The 15,904-nt window shown below is 38.4% G+C and overlaps 1 protein-coding gene across 1 annotated transcript in view; it reads right to left on the bottom strand.

The window, feature by feature from the left end:
* The window catches only part of PDXK (pyridoxal (pyridoxine, vitamin B6) kinase), a 19,811-nt gene extending 12,052 nt beyond the window's left edge, over positions 1 to 7,759 (bottom strand). The window contains exons 1-2 of the mRNA XM_010292031.1: positions 7,700 to 7,759; positions 129 to 233 (exon numbers count right to left, since the gene is read on the bottom strand). The gene's annotated coding sequence lies outside the window, so the exon portion shown is untranslated. The remainder of the gene's footprint in view (positions 1 to 128; positions 234 to 7,699) is intronic.
* Between the last annotated feature and the right edge of the window lie 8,145 nt (positions 7,760 to 15,904).

A 15,904-nucleotide genomic window follows, 5' to 3' on the forward strand; every position in this document is an offset into this window, starting at 1 on the left:
ATTGCAGGAGGAATGAAAGGAGGGAAAATGTAATTGCTTGGTTTGGAATAAGGAGCGGTATGGCTTACATCTACTTTTGTTTACACGTCATCAGAACTCCAAGGAACAAGAACTCCAAGAACTCTTACCTGTGAGTACATAATCATACCGGTTGACCTTGTTCAGCTTAAGTCCTTCATACAGTTCATGAAGTTCATCTGAATTTAACACCTGACCTTTCCAGTGGGAATAACCTGCAAAATAAAAGCCAGATAATTTTTCAAGAGCTAGATTTTCTATTTAGGATCACATAGATTAGACACTTGGAGGGACTGCATCAGATATTAGCACCAGAAAGCATTTCCACCTCCTCTTCTGTAAAATGCTGTTGCGAATGAAAGCCGCTGTGAGCAAAACAGTTACGTGCTCAAGTTCTTCCTAGCACCTGTGTTTCCCAAAGGAACTAGAGTGACTACACTGGAGTTTGAGACTGTTCATTTATCAGCAAATCGAGCAGAGCACACACAAGCTCTTGCAAGTTTTCCCATGGAGCCTACACAACTATCCTTTTCCTGGGTGGAAGGGGACAAACATGTTTTAGATTTCACTGGAGGAGAGTGTCAGTATAATCTATTTTTGTTATTTTATACTACTAAAAAAAAGAAGAAGATTGACCGCTAGATGACAAGCTTAAACAGGCTTGTGGATCTGTCTGGAGACAGGCATGCAGCACTGCTGCACCCATCAGATACGGCGTTCACTGAGACCTGCATGTAACGGAGTGACCACAGCAGAACATTGTCATGGGTGCTCTAAACTTACAATGACATCTCACAGATTTTCTTCGCAAAAATAGCACAATTTTAATACTGAGGATCCTGGAGGCGGCAAATGAGTATCAGAAAGACACTATAAACAGACAAATAAATATCCATACACTCTTATCCTTGAATGATCTCTAAGAATTACAAGCCAATATTCTTGGCTGAGCAGCAGATGGAGGGTGAAGTTACTTGGGAGAAGCTGCCATGGCAGCCAATTTCAAAGGAAAAAAAAATCTTCCTTGACAGACTCTACAAACATTTGTTAAAAAATGTAAATGCACCTTGCACCTTTTCATCAAAGACTGCCCATATAGATGGCAGCCACCACTCCCTTATATACAAGAATGGGGCTTCCTTCAGGATAATAGATGAAGCACCCACAATTTAACTCTTCCAACCTCCAAAAATTCAGATGGAATTTGTCTAACAAACTCCATTTGTTAAAAAGCTTATCCTTTTATTAACTGGAATTAGGAGAAGTGAAGTGTTAAATTAAGTACCTTGTTCCACACCACCCCCATGTGAAGACAATGGTATTTTGTTTGTTTTAATTTCTACTCTTGGAGTTAGAAAATTCTGTGATAAAAACTGTTGGCCTTGATTACCACTCTGAACTGTGTTATTAGAGTAACTGCCAAAAGGTGCCTAGAGCCTAGGATAGGCACATTTTTCAGTTTTCCTTTTTATGAATGCAAATACACCCACAGTAGGGTGAGCAGATGGATCATTTTGTTCTCCTCAGCTCTCAAAGGCCTAGCCTCTGAAACACGACTCACTGCCAGCTGGCTGGGGGACTGACTCACATCAGCCACTACGATCCCCTCCATAGCAAATGCTTTTTAAAAAGTCTCTGTGAAGAAACGGACAAAGTGAAGGATTCCTGTATGTTAGGGCTGTCGTTCCACTCCAGAATACAGTGATACTCAAAATGGCAACGCCTAACACCTAGGTATGTGTCTAACCCCAAGCAGATGAGGAACCCTTGACTACAACTGACTCAAATATTGGGCTGCTTTAACGCATATGCAGTTGTTCGTTCTGTTACATCTGTAGCTTCAGAGAAAAATAGCCTGCCCTCTCTCCTCTTGCCCAAATCTCTACTTCTATTAGCACAGCAAAACCAGTCCATACAGGGACACAACACAGTCCTTTTTATTCCATTGTACCCATCAATGAAACTGAGTTTTCACCCAGAATCAAGGTCAGGTGGCAGAAGAGCAGTCATTCATCTTACACATGGCCATAAAAATAACTAAAATAGATTGTCCAGACAATCCAGATACTCTTGAGAGCCATTCCTACAGAGGGATCTTGCAAATTCACTTTTTCACTATAAGTTCCTCTTCCTCTGTCAAGCTGTCCTAAACAGTCACTGCACAGGGTCCATGTCACACTGATCCTCCACCAAGGGAGGGAAATAAATACGGAAACAAAATGTTAGGTAGCAGCCTGGCTTTGCTCAGGAATTGTTAAGTTACTCACATGGGGCAGGGACACTGGCCAAACTCTGTAGCACTGCCTTCCAAGGGTATCTAGAGGATCCTTTTTACCACCTGGTAACATGTGTAATACAACCCAAAGTCTGATCACATGACAGCTGGAGGAAAAAGAAGCCCTAGGGAAGCCCCAGTTATTCAGACAGAAGAAAAAGGGCAATGCCTTCATTGGATCTGCAGAAAACTGTGATTTCACTAGGAGCTGATTCATGTGTGAGTAAGAAAAAACAAACAAAATCAAAACTGGCATCAAGATGGAAACCATCCTAAGCCCTTTCCCCAGGGTAACTTCATGGAACATGATGAACAAGGGGCAAATCCTACAACCCGGTATTTATCCTACTCTCCTAGTGGAATATAAAACCAAAAAGCAGCTTCTGTAGGGGGACAGAAGAAAACGCCAGTTACTCATGTTCAAAAAGGGTTTCACTAATTGAAGGATGGATACCTTGGGGTCTCAAGAAGAGGGAGAGGTACTATTTTGGAAGGGGAAAGGCAAAAAATCCAGATAGATACCGTGTGGTCAAAAAAAAACAGCGCACAGCCCTGAACCCAAAGCTAGTTAGCAAGGAATGCCAAGACCAAGCTTAAACATGTGAGGTCCAATCGGCTTCAGGGAAAAGCGCGAGTGGTTGGAGTTATAGGTGATAACAAGGAATTGCTGTCTTCTTTGGCTAGACGTTAGAACTCGGTTGGCAATGAGCACATTTGAAGGCCCTGAGCTGCTTTGCAAGACCTAAAAGAAAATCAGCATCCTAGAAACGTTATCCCTATGCCTACGCCACTAAATATGAGTAACTGGGGAACAGCAAGAGAAAACTTAAAACCTTCTGTTTAACTGTCCACTTACTATAACTCCTGCTCTGCAGTAATATTTCCACTGTGGCACTCAACAATACAGAAGTCCAAGGTCTCTCAGTACCTGGCTATTTGTACACATTATACAACAACCACTGCCAAGAAAACTAAAGAATGAATTTCAAGTTTGTACTTGGCAAAACAACTACATCCCAGTTGGAGACTGCAGAGCTGGTTAGGCATAGCAGCTGGATCAAATTATTACTCTTTTATCTTGGGTATTAAGGTGAAATCTCGGCGTGTATCTTCCAAAACTGAAAAAAGCGAAGTCTTCCTTGCTTTGTTACAAAACCACCAGATAATTCCCCTCAGTGCTGGACTGATAGAGCACTGCAAATCATGATACAGCTCTCCAAAACTGCACTTGGCTCAGACTGACCACATTCGTCTCCCAGATTAGTAATAATTTTAAACACATAGATGAACATAAACATTTAAACATCTTTATACCCCTTGTGCATATCTGTGTTATAGCATTTCATTGCAATTAAATGTTATATATTTGCTTTTAAGCAGATAAGGGAATGAAAAACAGGTAAGATATGATGCCTCTTGTCACTTATTCCTCTAAAATGATAAATGTATTCATTATTCTACAAGGAAATGCCTTGGTTCATCTGGAGGAAAAAGAAAAAAACCAAACAAACAAAAACACAATCAAGAGAGGCAGCTAATATTGAATGCAAGATGAATTTACATACTTTTCATTCTTGCCTCCCTCTACTGATACCTTCCAAAGGAGAAAAACAAATATACTTATAAGCCTCTTGATTACTTTCAAAAACAAAAGAAAAAAGAAAAGAATAAAAATCCCAGGCATACCAGAAGTAAAAAAACCCCCAAAACCAAACCATCAAAACCAAACAAAAAACCCACCCCAGACCCCAGAAACCAAGCTACCATTTAAGTATAGCAAGGCTTGTAAGAGTTCTTTGTTTTCCAGCCCGGAACATTCTGTTCTGAGGTTTGAGTTCCTCCTGTCATGCTCCCTGCAAAACTATTCCAAGTGGCTTCAGCAACCAAATATTTTACACAGGAAAAAGGAAGAAAGATATAGTGTTTAAGGCACATGATGGGCAGGCAGTCTGGTTCAAGCTGTGCCACAAAATTCACATGCAAACTCTGGCAGACAACCTGGTCTAAAAACATGGCTTAATCTTCAGCTACCAGGATGCCTTCAACAAAACCAGAAATACAAGTACCAAATTCTCCATTGGATTTTTCACAGCTGCTCAGCGTGGAAGTAATATACTACCAGTGTTAGGCACAAGTGGAGATCTTTTCTTTTTGTCCCACACTGCACAGGTGTGAACGGCTGCATATGGGCAGTAGACTGTGAAGAATCACATCAACAAGACATAATTATAATTTCGCATGTATTGGACCTACCAGCCAACCCAACCACCCACTACACACCCACTAAGTGGAACTGCTTTGCTTAAAAATAAAAAGGAACAGAAAAAAACCAGGCTATTTGCTCTGGCACAGCTTCAAAGATAGGACTTGGATGGCAAAGTAAGCACGTTATATGTTTACCATTAACCTACCAATTAAAAACAAAAATGCAAATCACTGAAGAATTAAAAATGCACCCCAAAAAAATTCAACAATACAATACATTTAAAAAATCTAGATTTTTATTTCTGCACATCAGATGATGAGATGCTTCTGCAAACAATACAGTAAAATAGAATAAAAAGCACAGATTCTTTGTAGGTTGCATGACAGCTTCTTTTATTTGTACATGAAGCATGATGCCATTCAAGGGAGAGTCACTCTAATCATTAAAGTTCCTCACCAAGCAACATGACAAACTGTTCTCCCAGGGGGACTGATTTAAAGCACATCTTCTGAATTTTATGATTATCAGAGACTAAAGAAAGCTGAATTTTCTGAGCAGAAGTCAGCAGAAATAGGCCCGTGGTACCTTACTTATTTAAAGACAGGGCAAAAAAAAGCAATGATGATTCACCTGAATATATATATGCAGGTGAAAGAAAGACTGTTAGTCAACAATTCTCTCTGCATTCTACCTTTTGCTGACAAAACCAGGTTTAAAGATGGGGATGGAGAAGGAAAGAATGCCATGTCCAAAACCTCGCAGCTTTGCTACCTGTGCCCCTCTGGTATGTGGCATTATTTTAGAAACTAAAGTTCACAGCTAGATTTTGAAGCAGAAATTTGCCCTTCAGCTTTAATGATGACCACAGAAAGGGTTCTCACAAAGTCTTGTTCCTGTAGGAAAATCAAGCTACCTTCACCCATTCATCCAGCACATGATTCCTGTGTATTGCAGCACTGCTCCAGACAAGCCACAGCCCAGCACGGCAGTTTCTGCTCATTAATCCCTGCAGTGGTACATTGATTTCCAGGTACTGGTGCAAGCTGATGTGCAGGCATGTGTAAATGTTCAAGCTTGGAAAAGTCTTCATATGATGACACCACACATTCCTACATGCCTCTCTCAAAGAGAAGGTGGAAAGCCACTAGGCTTAGCATCTATCCTTCAATTTAAGAGAGAGTAGGAAGGATTTAATGGAAAAACTGCAGTGTTAGAAAACTAGACATGTCATAAAAAGGAATGTGTGACCTTCCTTTTTTTTCCATTCCTTCCTCTTTCAGCCAAATGACCAATACTTCTAAATAGAATCTCCTTTTACTCACGCTTGGCAAGTGCCAAACATTTACTCTATTGCCATGTTTTTCTGAAAGCTCTGCTTCCCAAAGTCATGAGGTTGTGCGCCAATCTTTGGGATTTTTTTAACACATTTACTAAGACAATCAAGATTACAAAAAACCTTGATAATGTGACTCCTAAACACCGGGAGACAAAATAAAAGTTCCAAATATTTTAAAGGCTTATGATCTTTGAGACATTTTTGGGTTTGGGATGTTCATTTAGGCCTTCTAAGGGAAGAAAAAAAAAAAATCACTAATTTGTTGTATCTTCTACTGTCTTCATGGTCTGCCAAACCTTGAATGAAGCACTGGTAACCCTTCTCCAGCTGTGATACTATTACAAAAAATCTTCCCTCTTTTCTGTTTGAAGAATCTGGTCATCCTATTGGTAATGTAATTTTCCTACCTTCAGACACATTCAGCTGATGATCTAATAAAACCTCTGTTAAGCTCTTTTAATGCCCTATAAAGCTGATTTAATCTTGAAACTGAAAGCCAACAAACAACAGGTGCTGATCCATTTTGAGCGCTGAGTTCTTTCACATGAAAAAATTGCTTAATTTCTGGAAGATTACTATTGTTTTACCCAGCTATCACAAACTAAACAACAAAAAATCCCAAGCTCCAAAACTAAATACATTAAAGAAACATAAGTCACATCTAATCATCTCAAAAACATGACAGAACCTTTGTACTGTGTCAAAGGGTACAAGCAGAATAAGCAGCTTTTTTCCTCAGCCAGGAAAGACCCCCACCTTGTTTAATTATTACCGCTTTCGTGCCTTTCCTCAACAAGCAGAGATAGCTTTCTAGCTATGTTTGAAACATTAATTTCTTCTTCCCAGGGTGACACTAAATTCTTCCCATGATAAGAACATCTTACAACCTTTTGAAAGCTCCACGGAGCTCAGTAAGTAACATAGTAAGAGAGGACAGAGATTTCCTGATCTGCTCGTTGTTAAAAAGCAGTTTATTAATAGAGCTATACCTGTGAGATACTAGCAAAGAACCTCAGCTTTAGGTTTTGCGGTTTTTTTCTTTGTCAGACACAATGTTTGGTCTTTTACAAAATGTTAATGTCTGAGCTTGTTCCTTGATTATTTAAGACACCCTTAGAATTATCTAGAGTAGATCCCCCCTCAAACAACCTGTCACCACCATATCCATAGACATGTCGCTTGATCTAAAATAGTAAGTCACTTGGACTTCCTTTATGGATGGAAGGTATTTCTAAAATAAACATAAATTTCAGCTTTCTTTTGAAAAATAAAAGTCCTCTAGCACTGTGAGTGTTAGGAAGTCTGAAAGTATTACGCAAGTGCATCGTGTTCAGGCTTAGAACCCAAGTAAAAATACATATAAATGTATTAACACTCCACTCCCTTCCTCCCTCCAGAATGTAATTTCAGGATAATTTCTAGTCATCTGGGTGGGCACATAAAGAGAGGAAATATTGCATCTAACTCAGTATTCATATGATGTTTGGTAATACGATTATGAGTGACATAGAACATACTGCACAGAAAACAGTACTGAAAACAACACTCGTCACAGGCCTGCCTGCGTAGATAGCTGTATTTGTGTTATTTCACTGTCTGACTTAATTAAATTACTGCCTAACGAAACTCACACTCTGAAGTAGCAGAACAGGACATTACCATGTCATATCATGTCCTTATCTCAAATCCAGACTTCTCTAAGACTTGAATCAAAACATGAAAATTACATTTCTGCCCTGTATTCTGAAAATGTGAGTGAAAACCTAAGACTGATCTTTCCACTGTCATGTGATGAGGTGAGCCACATGTTGAGTGGAGCTGAATGACTGTGGAGTGTTATCTGAAGACACGTGTAAAACTTTACCTGTGTGGTTTGAAAACTGGACAGAGTTCACCGTATCAACTTCAAATCCCAAAACCTGTAACAGAACACAGGAATATTTCTTTTACTAACACAGCTTTGTCAATATGTTATCAGTATCACAAAACACAAGAAAGGCTTCTTACTTCCCAGCACTTGTTTAAAAATCTTGAGCACCTTTTTAAAGCAAAAGCTGAGTCAACATACATGCAACATAAACAAACAACTCAGTACTTTACTATAGCAGCGGACATGGAACAAAAGTTACACTGGCAACAGCACCAGAAAAACAGAGCTCTGGATCCTCAGGCTAGAGTTCATCTGGGGATAAGGATGAAGAGGCTGGTCCAGCAGCAATCACAGAAGCCCTAAAGAAAGCCTTGACTAGTCTTTCTTGGCAGGAAAAGCAGTGTAAATTTCAAGGTACTAAATTAATGCAAAATATGGAGAGAGGATGCTGGGAGTATTCCAGAAAGCCAATCTTTCTAAAAGGGGGATAGAAGAATCTTAGAAGGGATCAACGTTATGAGTCACACTTGGATTTCACAAGCAGTTTCTTCACAACTGAAAGAGAATAGAAAGAAATCACAGAGAATTAATTTGGGGCATGATTAGGCAATCAAAGAGAGAGAGCTCTTAAAAACAAAAAGTAAAAAAAGCCTAAAGCATGCTCCAAAAGCCACCTGCTACCTTGCATACCAGCAATCCAAATATTGAAATATCCAAGAATTTGCTAATGCAATCAACAAACACATTCTTGTTGCACAAAAAGAGATAAATATTATGAAAATAAGAGCAATGAATCAGGAGAAAACTAATGAGGATTTTTAACCTGACAATACCTGCTTAATACAGACAGGCATTGCTGTTCAAGACATTTTTAGACATTTTTATCTGCCATGAAAGAAATTATAATGCTACAGTGACATAACAGTCTGACATTTAGTATTTGTTTTCACATGCTACTTTCTCTGAGTAAGAATTCTCCTCAAAACACGAGCTGCTATATATGGCTCAGTGAGTCATATCGGGAGGTAACAGTAATGATGCATCGCTGTTTATGATCCACTTTCAGGCAATTTGCTGGGCAGGAGGGAGTGAACAAATGAAGCTTTTGCCAGTCATGTTTTTCACTGAGATGCACGCCTCTCTCTTTCCATCATGAAGGCAACCCCTTCACATATATGAAAAATCTCTGAGTGTATTGTGGCAGACTAATTTAGGTTTTCCCCACGCGTGTACTTTCTTTCACACATGAAAGCCATTAAGTGATAAGCCCCTTATTTCAGACCCTGGGCCGTTACAAGATGGAGGTATGTGCCGCAATGGGTAGTGCCTTCTGCCTGCCAGCACTGCATTTCTGTCACTTCACAGCTCAGAGTCCACACAGGTCTTCACAGAGTAAGTCTCTTCTTTCAGTATATAATAAAGGTTTCTGTTCATCCCTAACCAGAAAGCAAAGTAATCTTACATTAATGATAGACAGAATGGTGGGTTATCTCAGCCTGATCAAGTTAAAATTAACCTAGCTTCTACTCTCACCCCATTTTCTTGTTTCACTTTGGTGGATTTTATTTTAAAGACCCAGGAATTAAAGGGGTGAGAACATGGCAATACTGTTATGACCTTAACCTTGATGTTTGCACATGCTCTTCAAAGAAATAAATGAGAATACTGCCTCTAACCACACTGCCATCCCATATTCAATTCCCCTCCCTGCAATGAACAGACCTAAGAAGTTCTTATTTCCTTCAAACATCTTGGCAACAATTGTGAATTAATCCATTTCTGTGTAATATTTAGATCATGTCTCTCCAACTATTTAACACCTGACACTACAGAACACACTTAGTATGACTTACTAACTAGTCAGGTTCACACGTAGTGCTTTACAGAGGAAGCTTGTAGGGAGTAACACAGGGATAGACTATTTACAAGCTGGTGTAGAGAAGCAATAAATGAAGCACTATTGTGCATTTCATAGTAAGCTCAGTCCTCACAGTAATCAAATATGATCTGACATAGGCATAGTTCTGACATAGGCAAAATCCAAGTGGAGTGAGTTCCTGCAGTTTATTTACACAGGTGCAAGGAATACATAAGTGCGTACACACACAGAAAAATGACAGTTTTAACACCCAAAGTTGGGTCATTTTGCAAACGTAGCAGATTGATAGGCAAAGAAATTCAGGAAGCAAAGGGAAAGTGGTACATCAGGGAGTATAAGGTGAAACTGTCACTATCTCAATAAAGGCATTTGTCACACAGGTGGACCTGGCAAAGTGCTACTTGTGGCTTCTGCTTTATTTTTTTGAGCAAAGCGTAGAGACAACTGCATACTTCAGTGAACTATGATAAACCATTACCAGCTTGAATTTGGTCTCTTGACTGAACACCACAAAAATACTATATAGATCTCACTTCATGTTTGTTTACCATTTCACATGTAGTCTTTGCTGAATTGCAGCATCTTGATTGTTCATGAAATAAGGAAAGGTGTTGAGGTGACAGTTGAACTGGTGCATATATATATTCAGAAACATGAAGAGGTTTGTTTATATAGAAAAAACATCAGTAACTGGAGTGGATTGATTTAAATCCACGAATTAAAATAAGTAATTTAAATGTGTTTCATATTAACAAGCAAGTAACTAGATATAAATAATTGAGTTTAGTGCTGTGTTGAATTTGTACTTTCTTGTCATTTTCCAAAGGAAAGGTTGATTCTTATGGGTTTATAACATTGAAAAAAATGTTGATATCCAGCTAAATGCATAATTTTGTGTGATATTTGGTACTTTTGTGTACAAAGATGAGAGACAGACTTTATTTTGTATGATTTACCTGATTCAATACATTTGCTCTAATCTCAGTTTTCTAGGTCTGTACATACAAAAATTGTCTATTTCTAATTAGGTAGTTAACTTTCACTTAAGATATATTTAACCTCTGGTTTGGGTAGAACTTTTTAATTAAATTTTAAAAATCCTCATAATCAGTGCTTTTAGTCAGCTCTGCCCAAGAAATTAAAAATATGGGTATATTAAAAAGATTTAACAAGACATGTTTTGAATAGAGCTCCCCTTGTAAGCAGGGAAAGTATTGGTCGTTCAGTGAATCAGGAACTCTTTCTGTTATGTACAGTCCTTTAGATAGACAAGGATGATAGTTATTAGTACTGGCTTTTAATCGTTGGTTGAAGGAGGAAGATAACATTTCCTTATCCACTTTAAATGATCAAGTTGTTAATTTTGGTTTGTGTAGTTCACTTTAAGACAGTTTTCTCTGTAGCCATAGATGACTGATGTCAAAAGCTGCTTTTAGCACTTCAGTACACACTGTTTTTAGGTTGTCTTCTGATGACTAAATTCCATGAGCTTTTCAATTCCGTTTGCTTTGGTAGCAAACACGTACTGGCTGAACTTGACTTCATCATTCTTTTTGATTATTTTAATACTTTATACTAAGCCTAGACCTCACCATGTTTAAGTCTGATTTCAAAGGTAGTAGTAATTATGTTTTCTAGTTATACTTTGGTTTTCAAATGGTATTTTATGTCTTTTAATTACTCTCTGTTTTGATATGTATCTTTGTAAAAGGAAATTCCTTGAAGTAGAGTAACCATGGCTTATTTTGAGGGTTTAGCCAGAACTAGAGAATCGCATCATTAGGTGTGTTAGATTACAGTCATGTACATTTATTCAAAACAAAACTTTAGGGCAAATTGGTAACTGTGACAGAGTAGACTAATGCCAGTGATTATTATGGAGACCTTTAAAGACTTTTTAGCCTGTTTTGCACCGATGAGAAAAATGAGAATATCAAGCTCCCTTGCTGAATTTTAATTGTCTGTGACTTTTCCTCAACTACTCAAAAGCACTTTAACTCTCTTTTACCAAGCGTCCAGCTAAGCTAACCTGACACCTAGCTGTTTCCATGAGAGGTGGCCTCCCTTATATTTTCCCTTCTGCCAGTTGAAGCAGATTAACTAGCCAAAACAAAACAAAAATCCCTGATCCTACAGAAAAGCTTGTTAAGACATCAAATGACAGCAAGTGCTGGTGGAGACAGTAAAGGAGGACTGCTCTTTGTGGTGACTATCAGTTGGTACAGTGCTTATCGATGCTGGAGAACAGCCCCTGTTCCCTGCAGAAAGAGTCCTGTGGTGATACTCCTGGCTCTGGTTTTGGAAATGTAGGTTACGGCAGCTACTCTGCAAGTGTCCAGGGCTCCAGCTGCCAGGGATACACATCACCTACGTTACCACTATCCTCTGTTTTGGATGATCTGGTCTCTTACAGGCCTTCCAGTAGAGAAAAATTCCTGGTTTCCATGCTCTCCCTCTGCTGTCATTATGTATAAGTACAATTTGCCCACAGAACTGCAAATCCTGGGAAAATCTAAACCCATAGTCAGTTTGGGTAAGGATGACAAGCACTCTTCAAACGAAAAACATAACTGAGTTCACCCTAAATCTCTTGGCCTCCAGTCTAAGCATAAGTCAAACAGTGTTCTTAAGACCCAAACTAAGATTGCCTATATCACCTCATATAGTGACATTTACTGCAATTGGAAGTCTTAGAGGAAAATGGGCAATTCCAACACATTTTTTAAGTACTTTCAAGCAAAGGAGGCAGAACTGTTGCATTTCTAAAAATAAATCACAGAACCTCAAAGCCAGAGGAGTTTTATATTTGGAAGATATGGCTGGCAGATCTGAATGAAACATTTCAGAAAAATATTTGAAACATTAAATCAAAATACACACACTGGAGCAGAATGGATTTGAAGAAACAGCTAGCATGAAACACATACTCCAACATTGTGCATGAGATCAAATTGGGGTTAGTTCTTCCTCACAAGTACCTGAAGGAAAAGGACAAATGTCATCCAGTTCTCCCCGCAGTGCGGAAAGCGCTACCCCAGCCTTGCAAAGAGAAGGTGCATCACCCATGCAGGTACTCAGTCTACAGAACTAACGGAATGCACACCTTCAAACTACAAAGTGCTCAGGGGAAAAATGAACACATAAGGAAGACACGTCAAAATACATGGACAACCTCTAAAGGTGTTGGCTCTTTTTGGAAAACTGGACGAACAGCCTAGTTTTCCTAAAAGTACAGTATTAATTTAAACTTCTATCCAGCCACCAAGCCATAAATAAAAAGCTTAAAAAATGGATGTCCTTCAAGATTCAAATTTTACAAATGATACCAATTGTTTTACTAGTAGAACAACCTAAAGACCCAGACATAGAGAAAATGTCTTGAGTTATATAGGTTATATATAAGCTACATCTCAGTTCTGGTTCACCAACCTTTTGGACTTTGCCACTGTGTTAACACATAAATTAAGAGCTTTGTGTAAAATTTAGTCTCCCTTCCAGAAAACATTTCAATCATACATACACTGAAATATGCTATTTCTTCACTGCAAAGAACCAGTACCTAAGATTGTTAGAAATGAAAGATTACAAACATACATTACCTTCAGGAGGACAGCCTAAGTTGTGCCTGTTATGTAAAGGGAGGGGGATTGTAAAACAACAGAAAGAAAACTATTCCACATTATGGAAAATTGTGAGTGTAGCAACAGAGAAACTAACAGGAAGATTTTGAAGCAAATGCAACATATCAAATTCAGTTTTAATGATTGCTAAGCTTTATGTTTATGTTTGCGTAATCTACATTATGTACCAATGGTCTGGAGACAAATAAAAGTACTCATTTTTACCTTCTAATCCTATTTGGTATTTGATTGTTAACACCAGTTCAGATGGAAAACTATTAACTTCAAAGACTAGCTCTGCCTCAGAGTAAATATTAATATAAATTCTCATTTAATAATTTTATTTACTCTGAGAAATCCTTAGTGAAATGTGAAAAGCTGTTACTGAACTGCCTCTGTTTAAAATTTGTATTGCAGCTTTACTATACTTCTACAAGGAAAAAAGTAAATTTTCAAAAGTATCACACACTTTATAGTACTCAAGAAGTTCTCCTTTTTCCTTACTTGTATTCAGTTTGGGAAAAAATAAGGTTTTGTTTCAAAAAAAACCCCAAACCTTTGTTTTATATTAAAAAAAAGGATAAATATCTTAATTCTCCTCCTAAGTGTGTGAGAAAAACTTGAATTACATGAACTTCTGAACTGAACTACGTTTTATTGCTTTCCTGGGTACTAAATGTTACAAGCAAACAAAAAAAACTAATTTCCAATGCATTATATGTACATATTTAGAGGAAGAGAAGTTTAGAGGAGGCTGAGAGAGATGGTGTGGAATTGCTATCCTTGGAAGTGTTCAAGACCCAAGAGGACAAAGCCCTGAGCAACCCTGCCCGAATTTAGTGATGACCCAGCTTTGAGCAGGAGGCTGGACTGTGGACTTCCGGAGGTCCCTTCCAGCCTGGGTCACTCCATCACTCAATGATACCACTACATCCAAAAAGCCCAGCTTTCCTTATTGTAGAACTCCATGTGCAAAATCACAGAAAATATCATCACCTGCTACCCATCCTAAAGTTCTGGTTATAAGGATAAAAACCCATGGTATGGTATGTTTACACTACTAACTATGCAAGCTTTGTCAGTGAAGATAATATATCCTTTGCTGTTAAATGATCAGTGGACCAGTTTAACTAGAATGCTTTAGTTTGTACTTAATTTAGACAACCTTAGAGAACAATGACCTAGTTCTGCGAGAATGAAATTAAATTAAAAATACCTCTCTGTTCTGCAACATGGTCGGTCCATATTTCCCTCTTTGGGCACTGGGTTTATGCCTCCTGTAGTATTTCAGTTTAAGGTTTGAAACTAAAGCCACAAAGCAGTACTGCAGCTCAAGTTAGAGGAAAAATCTGGAACAATGAGTGAAAGGCAGGAAAAAGCAAAAAGCAGTGTGAGTAAAAGAAAAGAAAGATTGTATAAAACCAGACTTTGTAAACTGCATACATGTTTCTTCCATAGTATTTATGTCTCTGATACATGTTTATAGGTTGCTATCTATATTTCATGGAACAAAGCTGAGAATTCCATCCAAACTCTCCAGTTCCTTCAGAGTTCCTAATTTTGGAGAATGTTAGCTTTACCATACCAGAACACATCAAAAACAATTTTCCCAAGTGAGCCCACAAACCAAATGGCTGGTAAACCACAAATCCAGTGAAAATATCAGAGGCTGAGGTTGTAAATCAAGCTCAGACAATCATTCATACAAATTCTTTTATTGTAAACACAAGGTACCTCATTTCTTGTATGCATAATTAAAAGCTCCACATCCAGGTCTGTCCCACTGGTGAAAATCTCACTACATAATTTGTTTGTTCATTTATCTAAAAGGTGATTTTATCTCCAAGGGAAACACAGTATGACAAGAAAAGAGCACTGCCTAAGAAGAAAGAAGGAACAAGATTCTGTTAACCAGGAGAAGACAACCCTTCAGACTCAAGTACTGAAAGGAGGATTTGACTTTCATGCATCTAGTTCTCCCCAAAATAAATGCAGCATTGTATTACAACACTTAACTTCCTTGCACTTCAACTCTTCTGCTTTGTAGCAAGACACTTGCTTTGTAAATAAAGTTTATAGAAAAATGATTATTTTGTTTCAATTAATATTCAAACGATGAACCATCCAAGCCAGGTATGTCCTGTCCTTTGTGCCAATGGATGGTAACAGACTGATGAGTTAGAGCAAAGTAGCAGTAAATAGTAAGAATAGCGAGAAGAAGGTTAACACACACTAGACATGTGAATCAAAGCCATCCAGATAGAGCCTAAAAAGGCAGCACGGTGAATTATGCGCAGAATGCCAAATCAAGGATTCAGATATGTAAACTTAACTTGTGCTACTGATTCATTTTACTTTACCGGGGAAGATCAACATGCAGGTATATTTTCCGAAACAACCACTAATTTCAGCTGCTTTCCTACTCGATGACTAAATTGTGACGCCTAAGAATGAATCACTAAATCAGAAAAACCCAGGGAGATCTCACTGCTTTCACTTAGAAGTGACAGTCAGGCTTGTCTTTATCGCAAGCTGGCTCAGACTCTGACCTATGCTCCACTAAAATCTCTTGCCTGAGTTTAGAGTGATTGTCTCTGCAGAGAAAACATGTCCTTGTGAAGAGCCTGAGAAGCAAGGAACCATGACAGGCATTAAGATGTTGTTTTAAACCAGTTCTAAAAGAGTGTATTACCCTCATAT

Source organism: Phaethon lepturus, unplaced genomic scaffold (genome assembly GCF_000687285.1).
Source record: "Phaethon lepturus isolate BGI_N335 unplaced genomic scaffold, ASM68728v1 scaffold52097, whole genome shotgun sequence".
In the NCBI taxonomy this organism is placed as follows: domain Eukaryota; kingdom Metazoa; phylum Chordata; class Aves; order Phaethontiformes; family Phaethontidae; genus Phaethon; species Phaethon lepturus.